Below are 16743 nucleotides of genomic sequence, written 5' to 3'. Positions count from 1 at the left end.
TGCACAACCGAAGTCTACTCAACCCTTTTGACTTCATTCTCCAGTGCCTAGCCAGTCTTCCACCATCGTCCCTTCTGCCTCAACCCATAGAAGGACGTCTTTCTACTTTCCTCAGCCGTTGGGAGATCATTACTTCAGACCAGTGGGTTCTAAACATCATTCGCCATGGCTATTCTCTCAACTTTCAGACTCTTCCCACCCAAAGTCCTCCAAAAGAGTCTGCTTTGAACACATCTCAGTCCTCCCTCCTCCTTCAGGAGGTCCAATTCCTTCTTCTTCTGAACGCCATAGAGGAAGTTCCTCTGGATCAGAAGGGGCAGGGATTCTATTCCCGCTATTTTCTGGTCCCCCAAAAAACCGGGGACCTCAGACCCATACTAGATCTCCGAGATCTCAACAAATGCTTGGTCAAGGAAAAGTTCAAAATGCTTTCTCTTGCCACACTTTATCCTCTTCTCACTCAGGGCGACTGGCTATGTTCCCTCGAACTCAAGGAGGCCTACACTCACATCCCAGTCAATCTAGCCTCCAGACAGTATCTCCGCTTCATGATCAATCGTTGTCATTACCAGTACAAAGTATTACCCTTCGGTCTTGCCTCCTCTCCCAGAGTATTCACAAAGTGTCTCATTGTGGTGGCCGCTTTTCTATGCTCTCACCATCTTCAAGTCTTCCCTTACCTGGACGATTGGTTAATCAAGGCTCCTTCATCTCAGGAAGTGCTTCATGCCACCAACCAGATCATCCTATTTCTCCAACTTCTGGGTTTCGAGATCAATCTGCCCAGTCGCATCTCACCCCACTCAGCGGCTTCAGTTCATCGGAGCGATCTTGGACACTGTTCTCATGAGGGCGTTTCTTCCATCCAATCGCCTTCAGACTCTTCTTCATCTCTGTCAGCAGACCAGCAGGTGCTCTCACAGCCGTCCATCTCTGCAAAGCAAATGATGATACTCTTGGGTCACATGGCCTCGACAGTTCATGTCACCCCCCTTCACACGTCTTCACCTGCGCACTCCTCAATGGACCCTAGCTAACCAGTGGTCTCAGGCGACGGATCCTTGTTCGCGACACATATCTGGGACATCGTCTCTTTGACAGTCTCTACAATGGTGGTTGAAATCTTACAATCTCTCCAGAGGCCTTCTGTTCCATCTACCTCCTCATCATTTAGTCATCACCACAGACGCATCCCCATATGCCTGGGGAGCTCACTTGAACAATTTCCAAACCCAAAGTCTTTGGACTGCCCAGGAAAAGAAACATCACATCAATTTCCTGGAACTCAGAGCGATGTTTTATGCCCTCAAGGCTTTTCAGCATCTCCTCTTTCCTCAAGTTTTACTACTTTGCACCGACAATCAAGTAGCAATGTACTACATCAACAAACAGTGTGGGACAGGCTCTCGCCTGTTGTGTCAGGAGGCCCAAAAGATTTGGTCTTGGGCGACAGCTCGCCATTTGTTCCTGAAAGTTGTCTACATCCAGGGAGAGCAGAATTTCTTAGCAGACAATCTCAGCAGAATTCTCCAACCCCACGAATGGACTCTCGATCCCATAACTCTCCAGTCCATTTTTGCTCAATGGGGCACTCCTCAGGTGGACCTTTTTGCAGCTCCTCGCAATCAACTGCCCCAATTTTGCTCCAGACTCTACTCCCCTCACCGTCTGGCAGCAGATGCATTTCTCCTGGATTGGACCAATCTATTCCTTTATGCATTTCCTCCTCTGCCTCTCATGTTGCGGACTTTGTTCTAGCTCCGGAGGGACCAAGCCACCATGATTCTCATCGCTCCATGGTGGCCCAGACAGCATTGGTTCTCCCTTCTACTTCAACTCAGTTCCAGAGAGCCCATACTTCTTCCACTGTTTCCTTCTCTGCTTACTCAGCATCAGCAGTCCCTCCTACATCCTAACTTACAGTCTCTGCACCTGACAGCTTGGTATCTCTCGGGCTGACCTTGGCTCATTCACTTCTTTCTCAGCCTGTCCGTTCTATTCTTGATGCTTCCAGGAAGCCGGCCACTCTTCAATGCTATCAACAGAAGTGGACCCGGTTTTCTTCCTGGTGCCTTCTGCATCATCATGATCCAACTTCGCTAGCAGTAGAACTAGTGTTGGATTATCTCCTTTCTTTGTCTAACTCTGGTCTCAAATCTACTTCTATCAGAGTCTACCTCAGTGCCATTACTGCTTTTCATGAGCCAGTTCACGGAAAACCTCTTACTGCTCATCCTTTGGTTTCCAGATTCATGCGGGGACTTTTCAATGTGAAACCACCGCTCAAGCCCCCTCCTGTGGTCTGGGATCTTAATGTGGTTCTTTCCGCCTTAATGAAGCCTCCTTTTGAACCATTGGCCACAGCTCATTTCAAATTTCTCACTTGGAAAGTGGTCTTCCTTATTGCTCTCACCTCTGCCAGGAGGGTCAGTGAGTTGCATGCACTAGTTGCTGATCCACCTTTCACAGTCTTTCACCATGACAAGGTGGTTCTGCGCACACATCCAAAGTTCTTCCCTAAGGTTGTATCTGACTTTCATCTTAACCAGTCCATTGTCCTGCCTGTATTCTTCCCGAAACCTCATTCTCATCCTGGAGAACAGGCTTTGCATACTTTGGACTGTAAGCGTGCTTTGGCTTACTATTTAGAGCGCACTAAGCCTCACAGATCGTCTCCCCAACTTTTTCTGTCCTTTGATCCCAATAAGTTGGGACATCCTGTGTCTAAACGTACGTTATCCAATTGGCTTGCTGCTTGCATCTCGTTCTGTTATGCTCAGACCGGACTGACACTGGAAGGTTCTGTCACGGCCCATAAGGTTCGAGCTATGGCAGCGTCTGTAGCTTTCCTCAGATCAACTCCTATTGAGGAAATCTGCAAGGCTGCAACTTGGTCCTCAGTTCATACTTTCACATCTCATTATTGTCTGGATGCTTTCTCCAGACGGGATGGACACTTCGGCCAATCTGTTTTACAACATTTATTTTCCTAATGGCCAACCTTCCCTCCATCCCTCTTTTTGTTAGCTTGGATGTCACCCATCAGTTAAGAATATGCTGCCTGCTTGTCCTGGGATAAAGCACAGTTACTTACCGTATCAGGTGTTATCCAGGGACAGCAGGCAGATATTCTTATGTCCCACCCACCTCCCCGGGTTGGCTTCTTAGCTGGCTTATCCTAACTGGGGACCGCACGCCTCCGTCGGGCGGGAAGGCACTCCCGCATGCGTGGTGCCGCCTAACTAGAACTTTCTAAGTTCTTAGAGTGCAATCACTCTAAAATTGTCCGTACTGGGGCTCCGTCGGTGCCGTCACCCATCAGTTAAATTAAAAAAAAATAAAGTCCGTGTAGAACGATGCGAGCGGTTGGGCCTAGGCCCAAGGCCCGCCGACCGGATGAAAAGGAGACGATGAAAAAAGGAAAAAAATGTAATTTTCTTTTTAAAAGAAACACGAAAGAGAAAGCATAGTTACTTACCGTAACAGGTGTTATCCAGGGATAACAATAATAAGAATAAGTTAAGAATATCTGCCTGCTGTCCCTGGATAATACCTGTTACGGTAAGTAACTGTGCTTTCTCTTTCGTGTTTCTTTTAAAAAGAAAATTACATTTTTTTCCTTTTTTCATCGTCTCCTTTTCATCCGGTCGGCGGGCCTTGGGCCTAGGCCCTAGGCCCAACCGCTCGCATCGTTCTACACGGACTTTATTTTTTTTTATGTCCCTGCCTCTTACCGGGTTTAAACGCTGTCGCCAGTATAGTTGTGTGATTTCCATCACCGACCCTCACTGCCGTTGTCTCTCTTGTCTAGGCCCGAGTCATTCGCCTGAAGATTGTCACCGTTGTTAGACTCTTCAGTCTCGAGCTTTTCGTCGACGGTGTATCCAATTTCACCAACTTTTTGGCGGTATGGAGCAGCCTTCGGACAAGGCCTCAACCTCGGCCTTGGCGGCGGCCCGGGTCTCGAAGGCCTCGACCCCGACTCCGGCTTCCATCCCTGCGAAGCCCTTGACCTCGTCGGCTTCGATCTTCAAGGCTTCAACGATACCTCCTGTGAAGACGGCCTCGCTGGGTAAGTCTCCTGTCTCTCCTTCAGGTGCCGTTCCTAAGAAGCCTCCAGAGTCCTCGCGACCTCCTAAGCGTGCCTCCAATAAAAGGGAATACTCATCTTCGAGGTCGCCCTCTTTGGAGCGCACTGCTGCACCTACGAGACCGGATCCATGTGTCTCGGTGCCCATGCTCGAGGACATGTTGAAATCCATCTTGACCAATCAGATATCTTCCATTGTGGCTCAACTGGTTCCATCCTCGACTCTGCCTCTGGTAGACCAGCCTGGAAGCCAACTTGGTCCTCCAGTCCTCGTGTCTCGAGGCAGGTCTCGTACTTCGAAGCGGCTATATTTCCAGTGATTCTTCACCTGAGCCTCCAGTGTTGCCTCGTTCGAAGCATCGCTCCAAGCATTCGAGGCATCTTGCTTCAAAGCTTCGTCGAGAGTCCTCTGCAGTACAATCCACTTCCATGGACACCGAGGCTTCTCTGCCTCGCTCTTCCAAATCGAAGCACAAGTCTCGACTACCGGCTGCCTCGACTCAAAGTCCATCCAGATCAAGGACTCCTCCTTCGAAGTCAGCTATCCGAGACTTTTCTCCTCCTGCCTCGACACTTTCTGTGACTCGGACACCGGGGACTTCACCATTGCGGAGTCTGAAACTTAGACTTTCTTTGACTCCACCTTATGTTGATAGTGCAACTTCTTCAATTACCATGCGTCTTGAGTCTGAACCATTGTCTCAATACTCTAGGGAAGCTTCCCCTTCCTATTCTGTGGCTCCACGGTCTCGTAGTCCTTCTCCAGATGAGACCTCCTCATCCAAGTCTACTTCATTTGCTAAGTTTGTTTTTGATATGGGACAAGCCCTCAAACTGGATCTTCATTCGGACTCCAAATATACTCCTGAATATTTGGCGGATATGGAACTTTCTCATCCACCTAAAGAGTCTTTGAGATTGCCTCTCACTCCAGTCCTTAAACAGACTTTCATTAGGAATATGGAAACTCCCTATTCTGTAACTGCTATTCCATCCAAACTGGAATCATATTATCGTACTGTTCCTGTAAAGGGTTTGAAAAATCTCAACTCTCTCATCAGTCCTTGGTGGTGGAGTCATCTTTGAAAAAGGCCCATCCTTCAAAGATCTATGCTGCAGTCCCTCCAGGCAGGGAGGGTCGTACCATGGACAAATTTGGTCGTCGTTTATATCAAAACTCTGATGGCCAACAGAGTTCTCAATTATAATTACACTTTCACCAACTATTTCAATCATTTTCTGAAACTGTTGCCTTCCTTTTATCCTGACATTTCCAAATCATGTCTTCCTGAGTTTAAGCAAATCCTCAAGACTTTCTCAATTGAGACTCTTTATGCTGCAAGCCTCCTATGATGCTTTTGAATTATCTTCTCATGTCTGCTTTTGCTGTAGCGATGCGTAGACTGGCCTGGCTGTGTATTGTTGACATGGACCCCCAATCTTCAGGATCATTTGGCAAACTTATCTTATCAGGGGAATGAGTTATTCGATGACTCCATTGAAGCAGCTACTAAGCGTCTCTCTGAACATGAGCGTTCTTTTGCTTCTCTGCTTTGACCAAAGCCCAAGACTACACCAGCTAGGGCATATAAACAGACTCCTCGTCGTTACCCTCATAAAACGACTCCTGCTTTTTCCAGGCCTCCACCTCGCCATCCTCAGCAGCAGCAACATCAACAGAAGTCACAAACTCCTGCTGCCACCAAGCCAGCTCAGTCTTTTTGATGTTCTCAGCTTGAGCATTCCCCCTATTTCAGAATTCTCCTCTTCCCATAGGGGGTTGCCTGTCCACTTTTTATCACCAGTGGGAGCTCATCACCTCAGATCTCTGGGTTCTTACCATCCTGCGAGAGGGATACTCTCTTCGCTTGCTTCAGGTACCTCCAGATCATCCTCCAAGAGTGTCCTTCCAATCATTCGCAACTTCCCCTTCTTCAAGAAGCTCAGGCTCTCCTTCGCCTTCGAGCTGTCAAGGAGATTCCTCTGTCTCGGTGGAACTTGGGATTCTATTCCCGTTACTTTCTAGTTCCCAAGAAGACGGGGGATTTGCGACCCATTCTGGACCTCAGAGCTCTCAACAAATTCTTGGTCAAGGAGAAGTTTCGCATGCTCTCTTTGCCGACCTTGTACTCCTTGATCGCTCAGGGAGATTGGATGTGCTCGCTGGACCTCAAGGAAGCTTATACTCGTCCAGCCTTTCGCAAGTACCTCAGATTCAAGGTGGGGGATCTTCATCTCCAATACAGAGTCCTTCCTTTTGGCTTAGCCTCCTCCCCCAGAGTGTTCACAAAATGTCTGGTGGTAGTAGCTGCAACTCTTCGCACCCAGGGTCTTCAAGTATTTCCATACCAGGACGACTGGCTCATCAAGGCCCCCTCTCTTCCAGGGGTTATTGCAGCGACCCAACAGACTATTATATTCCTTCAAAGTCTGGGGTTCCAAGTCAAGTTTCCCAAGTCTCAGTTGACCCCATCACAGTCTCTCCAAATCATTGGCGCAACTCTGGATACTGTCAGCCTGAGAGCATATCTTCCACTACCACATCAGGATACCCTCATTCGGCTTTGTCAGCAGGTGTCTCGTCTTCCATCCATTTCTGCAAGGCAAATGATGATTCTGCTCAGTCACATGGCTTCTATGGTTCATGTGACTCCTTTTGCCAGACTTCACCTTTGCATTCTTCAGTGGACCCTGGCATCTCAATGGCAACAAGCCACGGACCCGCATTCTCAACAAATTATAGTAACTCCTTTGTTGAAGAAATCTCTCAGCTAGTGGATGCTCTCTTCCAATCTTTCCAGAGGTTTGCTGTTCCACAATCTTCCTCATCAGAAAGTTCTCACAACCGATTCGTCCACTTACGCATGGGAGCCCACGTAGATGGTCTCCGTACTTGGGGGCTGTGGACTTCAACAGACCGTCGGTGTCGCATCAATCTGTTGGAACTCAGAGCGATTTTCAATGCTATCAAAGTTTTTCAACACCTTCTTCACGAAACAGTGGTTCTTGTCCGGATGGACAACCAAGTGGCCATGTATTATGTCAACAAACAGGGAGGGACGGGTTCTCACTCCCTTTGTCAGGAGGCTCTGAGGCTGTGGCATTGGGCAATTCATCGCAACATCTTTCTCAGAGCTGTCTACATTCAGGGTCAACACAACTGTCTGGCGGACAAATTGAGTCCACTTGACAAAGCTCACCTCAAGTATCTCACTTGGAAAGCTGTATTCCTGATTGCCCTCACATCTGCTCGAAGAGTCAGTGAGAGTTACAAGCTTTGGTTGTGGACCCACCTTTCACAGTTTTCCACCATGACAAGGTTGTCCTCCGTACTCATCCTAAATTCTTACTAAAATTGTTTCAGAATTTCACATCAATCAATCTATTGTTCTGCCAGTATTTTTTCCAAAGCCTCATTCTCATCCTGGAGAAGTGGCACTTCATACTTTGGACTTCAAACGTGCCTTGGCTTTCTACCTCCAACGCACTCAACCTCACAGAACATCTCCTCGGCTTTTCATCTCCTTTGATCCGAATAAGTTGGGACGTCCTATCTTGAAGCGTACCATCTCCAACTGGATGGCTGCTTGATTCTCTTTCTGCTATGCTCAGGCTGGTCTTCCTCTGCAGGGTCGAGTGACGGGCAACAAAGTTCATGCTATGGCGGCGTCTGTAGCTTTCCTCAGATCAACTCCTATTGAGGAAATCTGCAAGGCTGCCACTTGGTCCTCGGTTCATACTTTCACCTCTCATTACTGTCTGGATACTTTATCCAGGAGGGATGGCCATTTTGGCCAATCTGTTTTGCAAAATCTTTTTTCTTAAATTGCCAACTCTCCCTCCATCCCATTTTGCTTAGCTTGGAGGTCACCCATGTGTGAGAATACGCTGCCTGCTTGTCCTGGGATAAAGCACAGTTACTTATTGTAACAGTTATTATCCAGGGACAGCAGGCAGATATTCTCACAACCCACCCACCTCCTCTGGTTGGCTTCTTAGCTAGGTATCTGAACTGAGGATCCTCAAAGGAGATGCGCCCCCTAGTTTGAGCGGGAAGGCACGCGCGCATGCGCGGTGTAGCACTCGGAAGCTCTTAGAAAGATCTTCAAGCAAGTCTGCTTTTGAGGCTGTCCGCTGCGGGGCTCCGTCGGTGATGTCACCCATGTGTGAGAATATCTGCCTGCTGTCCCTGGATAACAACTGTTACGGTAAGTAACTGTGCTTTCTCTTCTGACTTTAGTCTACCTACCCCATAGCTTTCATTGCTTATAAAGCACTCGCAGTACTCTCTAACTGAATTTTCTTAGCTGACTAGGACTAGTTACAATAATTCAGGTTTACTGCCTCATTTTTTTCTGGCAATATGCATTTCATTCCGTGCAATGGCTGTGGTGCCTCAACCTAAGAGACCATAAGGACTCTTAGCTTGTTCCATCTATCTTGGAATCTCTTCTATTCAAAGTAGAGCTGTCTGATTCTCATCAATTCGCCAATTTCACTCTGGCTGAATCGATTCAAATCTATTTGTTTTTTTTAAATCGGCCGTACCAATTCAGTTGTCCGATCTCAGCGCCTTCTCTCCTGCAGCAGCAATAGGACCGCGATCGGAGTAATCGCCGGTTGTGGTCCTGGCTGCATAAAGGACGGCACACTTGATAAGTAGATTGAGAAAAGGGGGGGAAAAAAGAGAATCTAAGATAAGTAATCACCTCTTGGTACTTTCAAATCATTGGGGTTGCTTGCTATAAAATTTCACAGAGTAAGTTAATTTTTATAGTAAGAATTTCAAAATAACTTTATTAAACTTGGAAAAAATAAAAATATAGATGCAGATTTTTTTGGCCAGTGACTATTATGGAGCAAATCTTTTGATTTATATACGCTTATCACATTGGTCTATGATAAGACTTAAGCGTATTGCTCCAAGCTCTGAGGCCTTTTTCCCTGATAACATAAATAAATATATATAAATACACAAATTAGTGTTTACATCAGGTATTCCCATATAACAGAGTGGAATATACTTTATAGAAGCTATTTTGATATTACAATATGTCAGATTTGAAATGTGTATCCTGCTAGAGCTGGTGTTAGACTGCAAGCTTGAGGTAGGACCTAACAGAGAGGAAAATACTTTTTTGTTTACACCACAGGACTGGCGTAGGGTTGGAGAAGGCAAAAGTGGGTGGGGTAGGTGAAGAGGCTATAAAATAAACCCGCCAGGATGTTTGAAAGCCCGGCTGGAAAAGTGAATCAAAGTGGGCTGGAAAAGTGAATCAAATTGAAAAATTGATTCAATAGGCTGAATCAAATTTTTCCACTGAATTGGGCAGCACTAATGCAAAGGAAGCTTACCAAACAGAAAGAAAAACTGATTTTAATTAAAGCAGCATCCAAGACTATGCAGCATCTGATCAATTTACTCCCTCGTATCACAGAGCATGAAACAATCTATACCTAAATGGGCTATAGTAGGCTCTGGTAGATTGACTGCTCCCACAGAGACATCCATCCTACCAAGTGATTCCCTTACAAAATTCATTTGCAGCACTAGAACAGTGCTCCCCAACCCTGTCCTGGAGGACCACCATCCAGTCAGGTTTTCAGGATAGTCTATGCATGGGGCAGATTTGCATGCCTGACTCCTCCATTATATGCAAATCTCTCATGCATATTCATTAGGGCTATCCCGAAAACCTGATTGGCTGGTGGTCCTCCAGGACAAGGTTGAGGACCATTGCTCTAGAATGTTATGGTACCCAAGAAACCAGGACTGAAGTGAAGGTAGAGTCTGAGAGCAATTCAAAGTAAACAAAATTTCCAATATATTGACAAATTTCAAAACCAAAAAGTCTTGCTAGTAAGGGATTCCATTATTTGAGACATTAGATTGGAAGCGGACTCTGTGGGCCCCAACATTTCCAGGCTCCTCAGCTCAAAGAAATACAAACCAAATACTGAATGTGATTAGAGAAGAATAAAAATTCTAAGAGTAATGTTGTAATACTCTTAGAACAAATGATCTAGAAACATGATGGCAGATAAAGGCCAAATGGCCCATCTACAGTAACCATTATCTAATCTAATCTATTATTTGTGCATTGTGCATTACCTAAACAGGCTCAAGGTGACTTATAGTGAGAAAAAAAAAAAAAAGCATTGTAACACAAGGATCGAGGAGGAAGAGGGGGAGTTTAGCAGGAGTTGCGATTAGTACAGAGCTTAGACATTGTAATTAGAAGTTAGCGAATAGAAGGGAGACATTTCTTTGTAGGGGAGAATTATTCTAGTCAGAGGCCTTTGGCTCTGGCAGAGACTGAGGGGTTGTTCAGTACATCTGTTGGAGGTATATTGAAGATTATTTTATTAGCTTTTATTTTATTAGTTGGCAAGTAGCGGCATTCTTGATGGAGGGTGTTGCAGCAAATGAAGTCGGACATGCGATGAACAGAGTTCACAGGGGGAAAGATAAGTGAAGAGAGAGATTGGGGTGTTACAGAATGAAGGCACTTATAAGTCAGTAAGAGGAGTTTGAACTGTATGCGGAAAGGGATGAGGAGCCAATGAAGTGAGAGATATCCAAAAGTTGGGAATGAAGGGGTAGGTGGTGGTCTGGGAGGCAGATTGGAAGGACCTGTATGTGGAATTGGAAAGAAAGTGCACTGCTGAGACAAATGGTGATGGTACCCACAATGGGAGGGGTGATGCTAGATTTTATGCCCACAAATGGAAACGGTGTTTCCCACTTGGCCAGTAGTGATCATTGTCAGCCTAGAGGCCTATGGGAGATTATATCAATCTGGCTCTGGCATGGGAAGGCAGATAGACCCTTAGTGCAGGGAAACTGTATTAAGTTTCCCTGATATGGTTTTAAGTTTCCCTGATTGAATCATGACTAGCTAAAAGGTGTTAATGGGAGGGATGTCATTGAATGAGAGTACCCAAGAGAGGGACTTGGGGGTAATGGTGGACAGGTCAATGAAGCCGACTGCACAGTGCGCAGCGGCCGCTAAGAGAGCGAATAGAATGCTAGGTATAATCAAGAAGGGTATTACAGCCAGGACGTAAGAAGTTATCCTGCCGCTGTATCGGGCGATGGTGCGCCCACACCTGGAATGCTGTGTCCAGTTTTGGTCGCCATACCTTAAGAAGGATATGGCGTTACTCGAGAGAGTTCAGAGAAGAGCGACACGTCTGATAAAAGGGATGGAAAACCTTTCATACGCTGAGAGATTGGAGAAACTGGGTCTCTTTTCCCTGGAGAAGAGGAGACTTAGAGGGGATATGATAGAGACTTATAAGATCATGAGGGGCATAGAGAGAGTAGAGAGGGACAGATTCTTCAAACTTTAAAAAAATAAAAGAACAAGAGGCCATTCGGAAAAGTTGAAAGGGGACAGATTCAATACAAATGCCAGGAAGTTCTTCTTTACCCAACGTGTGGTGGACACCTGGAATGCGCTTCCAGAGGACGTTATAGGGCAGAATACAGTACTGGGATTTAAGAGAGGATTGGACATTTTTCTGCTGGAAAAGGGAATAGAAGGGTATAAATAGAGGATTACTGCTCAGGTCCTGGACCTGTTGGGCCGCTGCGTGAGCGGACTGCTGGGCAAGATGGACCTCAGGTCTGACACAGCAGAGGCATTGCTTATGTTCTTATGTTCTTATTAAGAGGGTGATTAGGACAATGGTGCACAGATCAAGCCAGAGACTTAATCCCATCACCATGCTTGCAGGTATTACACCCTCCTTTGTCAATTAAATTAACCATTGTCTCAAACAGTTTGCAAGTTCTAAACAGAAAGATACTGGGAGATACAATATTTTCTCTATTCAGAATAAGATTCCAATGTATAAAAGCCTGCTCTCTGCTCTATCAAGGGGTGTCTCTTTTCCTATCAAGCTATCAGGAGAGGGGTCTTGGCCCTCTCTCTCTCTTTCTATCTAGCTATCTCTTGGCTCTTGGCTTGGCACTTGGCTTGGCTTGGCTTGGCTTGGCTTGGTTCTCTCTTGAGCTCTCTCTATCTCTCTGTCTATCCTTCTCTTTATCTATGGAACACGAAACATCACCCCATCCCCCTCTCTCTCTCTCTGCCTTTCCCTGAAACTTCACACTCAATTCCTTCTGGACTCTGTAAGGCAGGGGAACTGCTGGTCTCTCTATTTAAGTGTAATACTCTCTACTTAATTGTAATGATTATAAATATTGCTTTTCTGTAAGACTATTTCTATAATATATTCTTTATGCAAAAACCTCTGGCTGTGCCTCTGATTCTACTTCCTGGTGAGTCATCGGTGAGGGAACTGAACCTGGGACCTGGCGTTGGTCAGTGCGCATTTCACTTAACCCCTACCACCTAACATTGTGGGGGTGCGACCATCCTTACATTTTACTAAACTGACAATCATCACTGTATGATTTGATATAAGGGCTAAAGAGGAATGTGGCCACACAACTCAACATCCTGGATTTTAGGAGTAAACATACTGACTTTGTTAAAATGGAGGAGTACCCGAAGAAAGAGTTGAAGGATTATGGGGGTATGGGAGCAATGGAGGATCTGTGGTTCAAACTGAAGGGAGCTATAAAATCAGCAACAGATCTTTATATAAGGAAGGTTAAGAACAAGAGAAAAAGGAAACTGATGGTTCATCAAGTCATTGACTAAATAAAGCAAAGGATGTGACATTCATGAAATATAAAAGAATGCAAGATGAAGAGCACAGAAGAAATTACCAGATAAAACTGAAAGAAGTGTTTGTGCATACAAATAATTCATGTACGTATAGGGCTCCTTTTACAAAGCTGCGCTAACCCCCATGCTGGTTGAAAAACTTCCACCTGCTCAAGAGGAGGCGGTAGCGTCCAGCGCGGCTGGCGGTTTAGCGCGTGTTAAACCGCTAGCACGCCTTTGTAAAAGGAGCCCATAATATTACAAGAAAAGCACAATAAACTTACATATAGTAAGTAATAAGCAATTATTTTCCCCCACCCTCCCACCTATTAATCAAGAAAATAAATACCCACAAGAAACTATCTAAAAATTCCCCAAAACAATTCCAGTACAAACCCCCCCTTACCTCCCGCCCTGGATGTGTATGTTTAAGGTCAGTAAAATAAAGTCAGTTATCATTCCTTACAAAATTTGGTCAACAGCTCCCAAACATCCATAAATTTCCTGTACCTTCCCTGCTGTATAGCCATCAGACGTTCCATTTTAAAAGTATAACAAAGGGATTCCCACCAGAAAGTGTAATTTAACCTAAACCAGTTCTTCCAATTCTTCAAAATAAGTTATATGGCAACCCCTGTCATTACAAAGAGAAGTTTGTTATTCCTAGCAGATATTTGACTTTTAGCTCTCATTAACGTACCAAATAGGATGCCACTGGATTTTCCAATATATTGTTCACTTGATCTCAGATATATCTCCAAAATTTAAGTAGCAAGGGACAATAGTATAATAAATGATCCATAGTCCCAGCTTCGAGATGACAGTGCAAGCATCTATTAGACTTTGAACTATCTAATTTCTGTAAACAAACTAGGGTCCAAAATGCTCTGTGTAATAAGAAAAAACATGTTTATCTCATAGATGACATCGTACATTTCATCCTCCAAGTCCAAATTCGTGGCCATTGAGACACAGAAATCTGATGCTTATCTCAATGCTCCAAATGTCACAAAGACCAGTCTTTGGTTTCTTATTCAAAAATCCAGATATTAATTTATTATTAAGTTTTAAGTTTTTAAGTTTAAGTTTATTAGGATTTTATATGCCGCCTATCATGGTTATCTAAGCGGTTTTTACAATCAGGTACTCAAGCATTTTCCCTCTCTGTCCTGGAGGGCTCACAATCTATCTAATGTACCTGGGGCTATGGAGGATTAAGTGACTTGCCCAGGGTCACAAGGAGCAGCGCGGGGTTTGAACCCACAACCCCAGGGTGCTGAGGCTGTAGATCCAACCACTGTGCCACACACTCCTTATACCACTGAGCAGCCTGGTGCCCTAGGAAGTCCACTTGAAAACACAAAACCGGCAATCGCTATTGATTTTTACAATCGGGGAACCCTTCCTGAATGGCCTGCTTCAACTGCAACCATCTATAACTTTGAGAATTAGTAAGACCAAATGTATGTTGCAATCGTGAAAAGTCAAGCAGTTTATCCTCTGACGTTACAAGATTCAAAGTGCGTATAACTGTCTTTATCCAATGTTTCCAGATGTCCTTAAACCCGCCTATTTGAATCTTGGAGTTCAGCGAAAGGGACTGACAGGTGGATTTATGAATTGGAATAGGTGTCAAATTATTAATACATTTTAATGTCTGCCATGTGTCCAGCAAAATTCTATTGTCCTTATATAACCTCAGAAACTTGATTGAAAAATATTATGAACTGCAATGAGGAAAAAGCAGAGGTGCTTAAATACTTCTGTCTTCACCAAGGAAAATCTGGGAGTAGGACCTTCGTCAGCTTTAAATGTGCATCTGAAATTGAAGTTGATATTGCACCATTTACAGAAGAAAGTGTTTATGCAAAACTTGAAAAGCTGAAAGTGGACAAAGCCTTAGGGCCAGAAGGGATCCATTGCAAAATCTTGAGAGAGCTCAGAGGGATTCTGATGGGTCCTCTTAAGATTTGTATAAAAAATCTTTGGACACAGGGGAGGTTCTGTACGATTTCAGAAGAGTGGATATGGAGATAGAACTGGGAAACTATAGGCCGGTAAGACTTACTTCGAAGGTTGGAAATGTAATGGAGGTGCTGGTCAAGGAAAGGATAGTAAGTTTCCTGGAATCTAATTTCAAGAATTGAGGCAACATGGCTTCATCAAAGAAATCTGTTCAATTTTTCTTTCACTGGGTAACCAAAGAATTGGATAATGGACATGCACTGGATGTAGTAAAAACATAAGAATAGCCTTACTGGGTCAGACCAATGGTCCATCTAGCCTAGTATCCCATCTTAACAGAGGCCAATCCAAGTCACAAGTACCTGGAAAAAATACAAATAGTAGCAGCATTCCATGCTACAGATCCAGGGCAAGCAGTTGCTTCCCCCATGTCTGTCTCAACAGCAGACTATGGACTTTCCTCCAGGAACTTGTCCAAACCTTTTTTAAAACCAGCTACATTAACTGCTCTTACCATATCCTCTGGCAACGCTCCTCCTATTGGTTTTAAAAGTATTACTCTGTAACTTCGAGTGTCCCCAGAGTCTTTGTAAATCTTGATGCAGTAAAAAATTGATCCACTTGTATCTGTTTTACAACACTCAAGATTTTGTAGACTTTAATCATAGCCTCCCCTCAGCTGCCTCTTTTCCAAGCTGAAGAGCCCTAACCTCTTTAAATATTTCCTTACGAGAGGCGTTCATCCCCTTTCTCATCTTAGTTGCTCTTCTTTGAACCTTTTCTAGTGCCGCTATATTTTTTATGAGATAAGGAGACCAGAACTGAACATAGTACTCCAAGGTGAGGTCACACCATTGAGCGATAGACATTATAGCATTCTTAGTCTTGTTTTACCATCCATTTTCTAATAATTCCTAGTATCATGTTTGTTTTTTTGGCTGCCACTGCACATTGGGTGGAAGGTTTCAATGTATTGTCCATGATGACACCCATATCTTTTTTTCTTGAGCACCAGTTCCCAAGGTGTGGATTCTAGTATCTGCTAACTATGATTTGGATTATTCTTCCCAATGTGCATCACTTTGCATTTGTCCACATTAAATTTCATCTGCCATTTGGATGCCCAGTCTTCCAATTTCCTAAGGTTTTCCTACAGTTTTTCACAGTCCGCATTTGTTTTAACAACCTTGAACAGTTTAGTGTCATCTGCAAATTTTAATCACATATTCATCATTCCAATTTTCAGATCATTTATAAATAAATTAAATAGTCCCAATCCCAGTTGCATACCACTATTTACCTTCCTCCATTGAGAAAAATGGCCCTTTACCCTACCCTTTTTCTGTTTGATAACCAATTCTTAATCCACAATTGAACATTGCCTCCTATCCCATGACTCCTTTAATTTTCTCAGGAGCCTCCCATGAGGAACTTTGTCAAAAGCTTTCTGGAAATCAAGCTTTTGACAAAGTTCCTCATGGAAGGCTCCTGAGAAAGTTCTGTAAATCAAGATATACATCAACTGGCTCACCTTTATCCACATGTTTATTCACACCTTCAAAGAAGTCAAGCATATTGGTGAGACAAGACCTCCTTTGGCTGTGGACCTCCCTTGGCATGCTGACTCTCATTAAATCATGTTTGTCAACATGCTTCACAATTTTATTTTTTATAATTGTCTCCACTATTTTGCCCGTCATTGAGGCCAGGCTTACCAGTATATAATTCCCCACATCTCTCCTAGAACCCTTTTTAAAAATTGGCGTAACTTTAGCTACACTCCAATCTTCAGATACTACAGATTAGCAATTTCATGTTTGAGTTCTTTCACTACCCTGGGATGTATACCATTTCGTCCAGGTGATTCATCACTCTTTAACTTGTCAGTTTGGCTTAGTACGACTTCCAGGTTCACCAAGATTTCTTTCAATTCCTCTGCCTCATCACCCTTGAAAACCATTTCCAGTTCAGGTAGATCTCTTGCATCTTCTGTAAAGACTGAAGCAAAGA

At 44.3% G+C, this 16743-nt stretch overlaps 1 protein-coding gene across 1 annotated transcript in view; it reads left to right on the top strand.

The window, feature by feature from the left end:
• Positions 1-16743, top strand: part of PCCA (propionyl-CoA carboxylase subunit alpha) — a 937632-nt gene that overhangs the window by 29801 nt on the left and 891088 nt on the right. The gene's annotated exons all lie outside the window — the stretch shown is intronic.

This window comes from Geotrypetes seraphini, chromosome 6 (genome assembly GCF_902459505.1).
Source record: "Geotrypetes seraphini chromosome 6, aGeoSer1.1, whole genome shotgun sequence".
Classification (NCBI taxonomy): Eukaryota; Metazoa; Chordata; class Amphibia; order Gymnophiona; family Dermophiidae; genus Geotrypetes; species Geotrypetes seraphini.
The sequence above is the reverse complement of the archived record's forward strand: the minus strand, read 5'-3'. Positions and strand labels throughout refer to the sequence as shown.